A 9760-nucleotide genomic window follows, 5' to 3' on the forward strand; every position below is an offset into this window, starting at 1 on the left:
ACTTTTGGCGTTACGTTTCCGACTGAGGGCTAACCGCTAACGTTAGCTAGCAACCAGCAAAACGCTATTTAACAGAGAGCCGTCGGAGGTTGAGGAATCGCTAAGGAAAAGGTGTCCGGCGGCGGCCATCTAGAGGGGCTCACGTAGCTTGAACTCCGACCGGAGTGTCAACCAAACAAACCCTGGATCCCCAAAGTCAAATCACACTTGTGTCTGATCTAACGTTACCCATATCATAACCGGTGATAATGATAAACAAATCTCACACTAATATGTCATATGATAATGTTATATGGCGGTCGGACTCTGCAGGGGTCTAGTATAGTCAACAAGAATGTACAAACAATGCCAAATCTATTACAACGGCTGCCGTCTATGGACAGAGAGCATTTCTAAAACGGTGCTAAAACACCATTTTAAAATGAAAATGTATTGTCGTGGATGTAGCCTTTAGCCTGTAGGGATGTTTTGTGAATATGTCTGAACCTCTCCACCCTCCGCTGCCAACTGTTGTTCTCTGGGAGATTCATCACAAGGATGGATGGAGTTTGAATGAAAGCTTGATCTGACATTTTCCGCTGTGGAATTCAAAATTAAGCAGTGCTCTCTCACAGCTCATGGAGCTGTAAAAAAAAAAAAAGAAAGTGTAGGCTCTGAGCTGACCTGAGACTGAACCTACAGAAGGTTCCATTAAAGGTGTTGAAGCAGGGTGGAGCGATTAAAGGGGTCCGTGATGGGGGGATTGTGCCAAATGCTTCCATGCGTGATGTACTAGGTCTCCGGTGAATTCACAGGAGAGAAATAAGACTTCTGTCAGCTGCTGCCAGCTAATAGCACCTCTAGTAGTAAATGGGACTGTGCACGGAGAGGATGACATGACACTGAGGTATGCTAGGAATGAAATCAACCTTTTGCATGCACATTTAGGAATAAACTATGAAACAGGATGAGTCACTCTGTGTCTCTGTGGTTATTGTCTTTCAGGACATTTTTGTAATATCTGTTTACCTCTGTAGAAGTAGAATCATTGCTATATTAAACTATAAGCAATATATGTGTGCTATTACTGCAGATTATACCACGGTCTGGATGAATACTCGATTCTGATTGGCTGCAGGGTGTCCATTAATTCCTGATAATGGAGACCTACTACATAGTTCCAGTGAAACTGTCTGTTCACCGTTCTAAATGAATGCGCTGGCTATAATAAATGGTGTGTCGCCACCTTAAGTGTGTTCAGAGGATAAGGCACTAAAGGATTGATGTTACACGCAGTGTTGTAAATAAGATTTTCACATTTTGTTGAAACTCTTGATATTGATTTGGGGACAATAACATGGCTGGATAGATAGCTAGTCTTGTTGTTGAACACACTGTCAAATTATATTTACAGTTTTTCAACCGCACGCAATGTTATTGACTTTGAATCTTGCCAGCATGACATTAGCTTAATGCTAGCGCTATGAAAATCAACATTTCGTATAACACTCATACCTGCGAACTAGTCGCTTTTCAGCGAAATTTGCTAAATAAGTCATCCACGTGAATCGTGTAGCCTACATCCGAAGAGTTTTTTAAAATAAGAATTCCCCAGATTGTAAGAAATGAAGTGTTTGATGCTCATATTTTGGACCCCCAGACCCCGGCTTCATATGTGGGTTTGGTTTTCCGCCTCCGATGAAGAGCATGGCACAGCTGCTTTTCAACCTTAAGGGCCCTATTTTAACAAATATATGCTGTTTTAGCATATAATTATTAAATAATGTTTATAATAAAGTAATTTTCGATACATTTTTGAGGTAAATATTGGGGGTAATTTGGCAGTAATTCCAAAGACATTTAAAATAGGTTTCTTGCTTATCATCACCTATTACCATGAAATTTGCAGACCTGTAAAATGAAGTCTTACCAAAAAATTTGCTGCAGTAATATTATAGTTTATATTTCCTCACACAAAAAGTGAGAATTAAAATTTCAATCAAAACCTGCCTCTAGAAATTGTTGCATGTACATACAGCTGGAAAACAAAAAGGTAAAAGTACAAACTTTTTTACTGAGAAAAATCTGAATAATTTAATCTCAAAACCTAAAAACAACTTTTTAAGTCAAACGTTTATGTACTTTTATGTGCTTAACTGTCACTCCATCTTTGACCAAAAAGCTACAGACAGTGTACTGTATCTATCATATGATTTGACTTGAGAAAACAGCCTTTCTGGGTCGTGGGTGTCAGAATGAAGCACCTGATGCCTGCTGCTTGAACACACACGATGTGTTTAGTTGCATCCTTTGCCCTGAGCGTAGAGTTAAGACTCCATTTCTCTCCATATTTTAGCGGCTTAACCCAAACTTCTGCCACTTGTCACTGGCTACCTTGCGGTCAGAATCGACTGCAGGTGCAACCTAAAAAAATATAAAGTGTGCTGCGGATGTCTAGCCCCTGTTCTGCAGTGGAGATCCATAAGTCATTGACATATGCCATTGCTTTTTGGAACATTCTGCTTGTATCTTTTTAGATGTGACTTTAATTCTTTTCGACAATCCAGCTGTTTGACTTCTCTTTGGGCAAGTCTGAATCTGTTATTCAGCAAATGACTTCCAAAGCTTAAACGCACCGGGCCACACTGCCTGAGTGAGCAGTGCGTGATGGCTACCTCGCTCAACTGCTGCGTCTCTTACGCCCGTGGTGCCCACACACACAGTAGTTCTGCTGCTTTGTCTTTCATAACGGCCATTTCATCTCCTTATAAATACCATTTATATTTACCTTAGACAGAAAAAGGCTAAGAACTGTATTGAATCTCTCACCGGCTGCACAGTCTCGCTCTGAGACGCTCCCTTAAAAAAAAACAAGGAAATAACAGCGCGGCTCGAATTACTTTATTCAATATAACTGTTTACCTCTCAACGGTTTCACGCCCTCTTGAACTCTCTCTTCAAAGTTCTTTTCAACTTTCCCTTAGGGTACTTGTTGACTATCGGGCTCATGCCGGTATTTAGCCTTAGATGGAGTTTACCACCCGCTGCGGGCTGCATTCCAAAACAACCCAACGCCGAGAAGACCGGACCCCGGCGTTCTTCAGTAGTATGTAGTAGGCAGTTACGAATACAGCCTGTGTGTCCTCTTCTGACATGTCCACATATCACACATACCAAATACAGCTGAGAGTCTCAGGTGTCCCGGACAAAGAGCAGGACATCTCTGATTAGAATCAAAGCACCAGACCAGACTGACGCAATCCCAGCGGTGTCTGGAGCCACAGCGCACCGGTGCAAACCAATCATCAGTCTCCCACTGAGCGTTGCTCGTCTCAGGATTGGATTATCGGCCTTTTCAGCCCCACTGACATTCCCAGGAACTCAGCAGTCTGACTACCGTTCGCCTGCCTTTTTTTTTCTTCTGAAATCCATCTTTCAGTAGTTATTTATAAGGAAAGGAGTTTGGTGTTGGTTGTTATTTTTTTCTGAGAATACGGCATGCTGTGTTTGTTAGTTAACTGACTGAGTTAACTTATCATCAACCACACCGGGTGAACTGGATAAATCTCATCCCACAGAACAATTGCCCACACACTGACAAAACAAGAAGAAGAGGCTTTAGCCAGCATCGCAACGTAATTGGGATTGGCCCCGGTGCAAATTTTTTTCTTGGGCCCTCGCCCCATACACTAACGCACATTTTCCAACATATGTGACGTAACAATTACAGTGCTATAGATTTAAATCCTTGATACCGATCCATAATAACAAAAAGAAACCAGTACTCACCCATCAGAAGTTTATCCTACAGGTCTTGTGCTCCGCAAAGTCATTAACAACACTGCTTAACCCTCCTGTTGTCTTCGGGTCAAATTTGACCCATTTTCAAACTTCATTATATCATAAATATGGATGTCTTTCACCTAATTGCCCCAAAATTAAATGGATGGTTCCCTTATATGGTCTTTGCAAAAATAAAATAATGACCACTACTTTTGTTGCATTATGGGTATTTCATTCAAAATTATAGCACCTGTGGTGTTCCCGGGTCAATTTTGACCCGGTGGTGCAATATGTCACACTGTCATTAAACATTTTTTTTTATATTATAATATTTGTAATATTCGGACTAAACTTTGACATATACCGGTCTGTGATAATCCATAAAAATGATTCCTCCAATTTTGTGTATAGTCCAAATAATTCATAATTTCTGCATTTTTTCCTAAAAAAATTAGGTTTAATTTAATATAAATTAGGTATATTGACCATGATTTCCAAAAAAAGTGTAAAACTTGTGGTAATGAGTTGGAATGAAGTTGGCCAAAAAGGTGTAATACAGAATTGGGTGATAATTCATAATGTATGCTTTAAAAACAGTCAAACCAGACCAGGCCAATTTTGACCTGGGAAGACAAAAGTTGCATGGTCGACGGGAAGACAACAAGAGGGTTAAGAACCATGTCCTTTATTTCATTGGAATGTCCTGGCCGTGAGCAATGCAGCGCGACGTGGCACACCGCTTTGAGCTGAACTTTTGTCAGACGCCCAGCTGTTTCTATCTATTCCTGTCGCTTCACCTTGAAATCGCCTCAATGGTCCAGGAGCGGCTGATTGGTGAAGTTGAAATGAGGAGTTATCTTTATGATACCTCCTCATCTCACTAGAAAAACCTAAATAAGGTGGCAGCTTGTTGGAGGGAGATCACTTGAAAGTTTCCTACTGCCGTTGGCTATATTGTCATTTTCAGTAAATATCGCAATATTAAATGTGTGTTTTCTGTTTAAAAAGATCAAACAAAGGAAGATAAGTGCTAATAGTTAGCCTGCGTGGTTTGTTTTCGTGACGTAACAGAAGTGCATATGACGGATTCAGTGTGGACACGGTGTAGGAAGTAAAAAATTTTTAATTAATTTACAGAGACAAATTGAAGTCTGCTCTCACTAACCCTTTACATTCATTATCATAACGGACCTTCTCCATATGGCGTGAGCCTCGGCACCTGTTGCGCTTCCATTATGGAATTTAATTCACATGGATGGCTGAGCCCGCTGCCCTTTCTGTGGCAGTGCAATTATCTCATGTGCAATTACGGTATGTCTTGTGCAATGTCTGTACTTACATAAAAGAGTCGAGTTTTGGGGAAAGTGCAGAGATTAGCACAAGGAATGTTGGAGATGGAGGAGAGGTGCAGTGATAATTAGTGGCAATGAGGCCATGTAATTGAGCCATTTGTTGAAAATTGGCTATTTGACATCGCCCTGAGAATAGTTTGTCAATTTTCTTGCAATATCATTCAGTTGATTAACAGAAGAAAAAAGAAGAAAAACATTATATATCTCATAGAAAGACATTATCATTCATTTCAAGTCGTACTTCTGGCCACCCAGTGAATGTAAGTCCAATATTCACTCTCATTTTAGTTCTGTTTTTGGTCTCCACCAACTCCTGAAGGAAATATCTGCCTCTCTAGCTGTTAAATGCTCCACTATGTTCATCGGCTATCTGTAACCAGATTTCCATGCCAATGTAACAGAATTTTTTACAGAATTTCCAGAAAAATCTGCAAAACAAAATTAACAAATTTTTGTAGGTTTACATCCAATGGTGTTGTGTGAATGTTGCAACACATTCTCACTCACAGTTCGTCAAATACCGACGCTTGGTCAGTGGCCGCTCTATGTACCCCTCTAACGTTAGTTTTTGGAAGGATCAGGGACAGCATGTCAGTTTCCGCTTGTTACATGCATAGTGTCTTTTCAAAATAAACTTCTGTGTTCACAGGAAATGCACAGTTTCCGCTCGTTACATGCATACAGTGTCTTTTCAAAATAAACTTCGAGGTTTACAGGAAATGTACAGTTTCCACTTGTTACACGCGTATATTGTCTTTTCAAAATAAACTTCCATGTTCACAGGAAACGTACAGTTTCCGCTTGTTACATGCCTACAGTGTCTTTTCAAAATAAATGTACATGTTCACAGGAAAAATACTTTTTCCGGTTGTTACATGCCTACAGTGTCTTTTCAAAATAAATTTACGTGTTCACAGGAAACGTACAGTTTCTGCTTGTTACACGCATACAGTGTCTTTTCAAAATGAACTTCCGTGTTCCCAGGAAACGTACAGTTTCCGCTTGTTACTTGCCTACAGTGTCTTTTCAAAATAAACTTCCATGTTTACAGGAAATGCAGTTTCTGCTCGTTAAATGCAGTGTCTTTTCAAAATAAACTTCCGTGTTCACAGGAAACGTACAGTTTAGCCTTGTTACATGCATACAGTATCTTTTCAAAATAAATGTACGCGTTCACAGGAAACATACATGTTCCGCTCGTTACATACCAACAGTGTCTTTTCAAAATAAATTTCCGTGTTCAGAGGAAACGTACAGTTTCTGCTAGCTACATCCATACAGTGTCTTTTCAAAATAAAATTCCAATGTAGGACATAGTTTTTTAGATTAACTTGGTTAGGTTTAGGCAACAAAAGCACTTGTTTGGGTTTAGGAAAAGATTGTGGTTTTGGTTAAAATAAGTACGCTTGTTGGTAAGTTACGGAACAAAAGTACGGTAAAATAAGTAAAAAATTACTTGGTTTCACACGGGACACAAACAGCGGTATCATGGGTGACAGTCCGTGTTTGTTTGACCCATCCATCCACCCCGACCTCCTCCATAATCGGACTTTGTTGCTCTTTATACTACTTCAGTTGTTCTTACCGTCCAATAATGACCCAGATGGGTTTATACATGCGGAGTTGGTTGAAAGCCGGTTGACCCATGGTGACCAATAGAGGCTGAGGAACATGGAATGAGCCAAAGTCACATACTGATAAGATGGTCAAAGCAAACAGAAACTAAATGTGAGGGTAGAAAGTGGAAGAAAGAGTGTGACTTCATCTGAACAAACTTTCACCAACATGTTCACACGGACACGCACGGTTGACTTCAGCTCATCTCGATCCTTTGTGAGATTTCTTAAAATGGAAGAAGCTGGCCTGACCTCCAGACCTGCTGTTTCCTAATGAGCATCTTCAGTGGCCTCTTGCACCTTCTTCTCCAGTTAAAGTTGCCCTCTTGTCAGAAAACGGCCTTTAACAGCCTCCAGAGAGAACACTTGTGTTGCGCTGCATTTGCAGAGAGCGCGAGCAGCAGAGAAAGTAATAATGTTCTGTTTGGTTCTGTATCTCACACTGACATACAGTATATATAAGGTTGCAATGCAATGCATTCTGGTCTACTGAGGGATACCTTTACTCTTTTATGATTGATTTTCCTGTATAGTACCTGATGGGCAGGTTGGCACCTTGTACGTATATTGTATGTATGAATGTGTGCTAGCGAGGTCTGCTACGTTACCTTTGACTCTTAGCATCTAATATACGTGAATTCAACAGTAATATTAAAGGGACTGTTTGTAACTTCTTACACAAATATATCCAACTCCAACACAAACTACAGTGAAGCACCAAAACCTCTTGGTTGTATCTAGTGAAGCCCGTCTGTTAAACAGTGTCGGAGTACGCGGGAGAGACCGTAGCTTTGGTCTCCAGGACCGGAGTCTCTGCTGTACTCAGCTCCTCTACCTGCCTGCTTTCAATCACACACCGCGCTCATCCTCACTCTTTCGCTCCATCTCACGTGCATGCACGCACACTACACACTGCAGAAGAGTTAGTTTAGCTCTGAGAATATCTAGTGAATGTAGAGTGGATGTTTGTGCAGAAATAAATGCTGCAGCTCCTCCAGACCAACAGAGGTTTCCCGTGTCTTGTGAAGTGACGGGGCTCCGCAGAGAGAAACGTTATCGTCTCCGACCAAAACTCCGGTGTCTCTCCTGTTCCCTCCGGCTGCGGTCGGGAGGCTGAAGCAGGAAATGCCAACACTAGGATCAGCATTGATTCATGGAGGGACCTTCGTCTGGTCAGCTAACATTACTGCCAAGCAGCTGAAATATAGAGTGATATTGTGCTTTTAGCTGACGTGTGTCGCCTCACTGTGTTGAGAGATGCTCGTTCATGTCTATTTAGAGCGAGCACAAGCGCAAGCCCGACACTGATTTTCCTTGACTTTCACAATGAATTCTGATTCTTACAAACAGTCCCTTTAAAGGTCCCATATCATGCTCATTTTCAGGTTCATACTTGTATTTTGTGTTTCTATTAGAACATGTTCTAGATCCATGTTTACTTCCGGTCAGCTGATGTCATTCACATACACTGCAACAGGAAATAAACTGGGACACATTTAGAATGTTTATGTTTAAAATCGTGTAATGATCTATATATTGTATATTTGTGACATCACAAAGGGACAGAAAAAACGGCTTGTTTCAAACACCACAATTTCTGAATACGGGCTGTGTGTGTTTCTCCGTATATTGATCATTTTGATAGTTTAACAGTATTTATATATCACTTAAACCTGCTATATAATATAAAAGATATGACAATCTCACTTTTTACAATATGGGACCTTTAAATTAATTTTTAAATGCAGTTCAAAATACACAATTACTAAACTGTATGGTGAGGACACACAATAAATGCTTCAGGAGAAAAGGTGATCTTAAACTTGTTTTTCTTCATCTTTGGGGGTCACCTACGTGGGCGGCCCATCCTGTCAACCAGTGCTTACTTCTGTTTCCATAGAAACTAGATTTGTTTGGCTTTGAATAAAACTTTTACAATGGCATTTGTTCAGTATCGCGGTAAGGACTCAGAAGTGTGGGACAGGCTCATTTTGATGAAAAACATATCGATGATTTGTAAACAAAAACATTATTTTAATATGATGTAAAGTAATATGTCTATGAAACAATTCTATTTGAAATAATATCATATTATAATTGAATAAGCTCATTTTACATGTCTCATCATTGAGACCAGAGTTGTGGGAGATGAAGTGAAAGTGCTGTTTGGACCCATAAAATGCTTCATGCATTTGATTAAATCAGATTATTTAGTAATTATGTTTTATGTCAAGATGGGTAATAATACTGTGTATATATATTTATCAAGCAATGCACTGCAAATTGTAATGGTCCCATATTGTAAAAAGTGAGATTGTCACATCTTTTATACTATAAAGCAGGTTTATAAATACTGTTAAACTATCAAAACGCTCAATATACGGAGAAATACACACAGCACAGTCTTCAGAAACTGAGCCTTTGAAAGAATGTCAGGATTTCTGTCCATTTGTGATGTCACAAATATACAATATTTAGACCATTTCACAGGTTTGAAACGGGAACATTCTATATGTGTCCCAGTTTATTTCGTGCTGCAGCGGATGTGAATGACATCAGCTGACAGGAAGTAAACATTGACCCAAGCTGTTGCCAGCAACGCAATTCCATTGGAGTTCCGTTGAAATGCACTAAAACGAAGTGTTTCAGACAGAGGGTGAATACAGGTATATTCAGACAGACATGATGAAGAACTTAACAGTTTTTTTGAACATTACAGCATGTAAACATGTTCTAGTAGAAATATAAAATACAAGTATGAACCTGAAAATAAGCACAATATGGGACCTTTAACAAAATTGCAGAACACCCTGTTACGTGTTAAACTCTTGATAAACAATGCCTAGATGTTTGAACTTTATTTGTTGCATATCAAGTCTTGAATATTTAATATACTATAGAAATAGTTAAGATTTTAAAGACACGTTTTCAGCGTCTTTAAAGCTTCTTAAAGAAACAGTCTATAATATTTCAGGGGATCTATTAACAGAAATGGAATATTATTTTAATTTCTTTAGCGTATAATCACCT

The sequence above is a fragment of the Sebastes umbrosus genome, chromosome 18, assembly GCF_015220745.1.
Source record: "Sebastes umbrosus isolate fSebUmb1 chromosome 18, fSebUmb1.pri, whole genome shotgun sequence".
Taxonomy (NCBI): Eukaryota; Metazoa; Chordata; class Actinopteri; order Perciformes; family Sebastidae; genus Sebastes; species Sebastes umbrosus.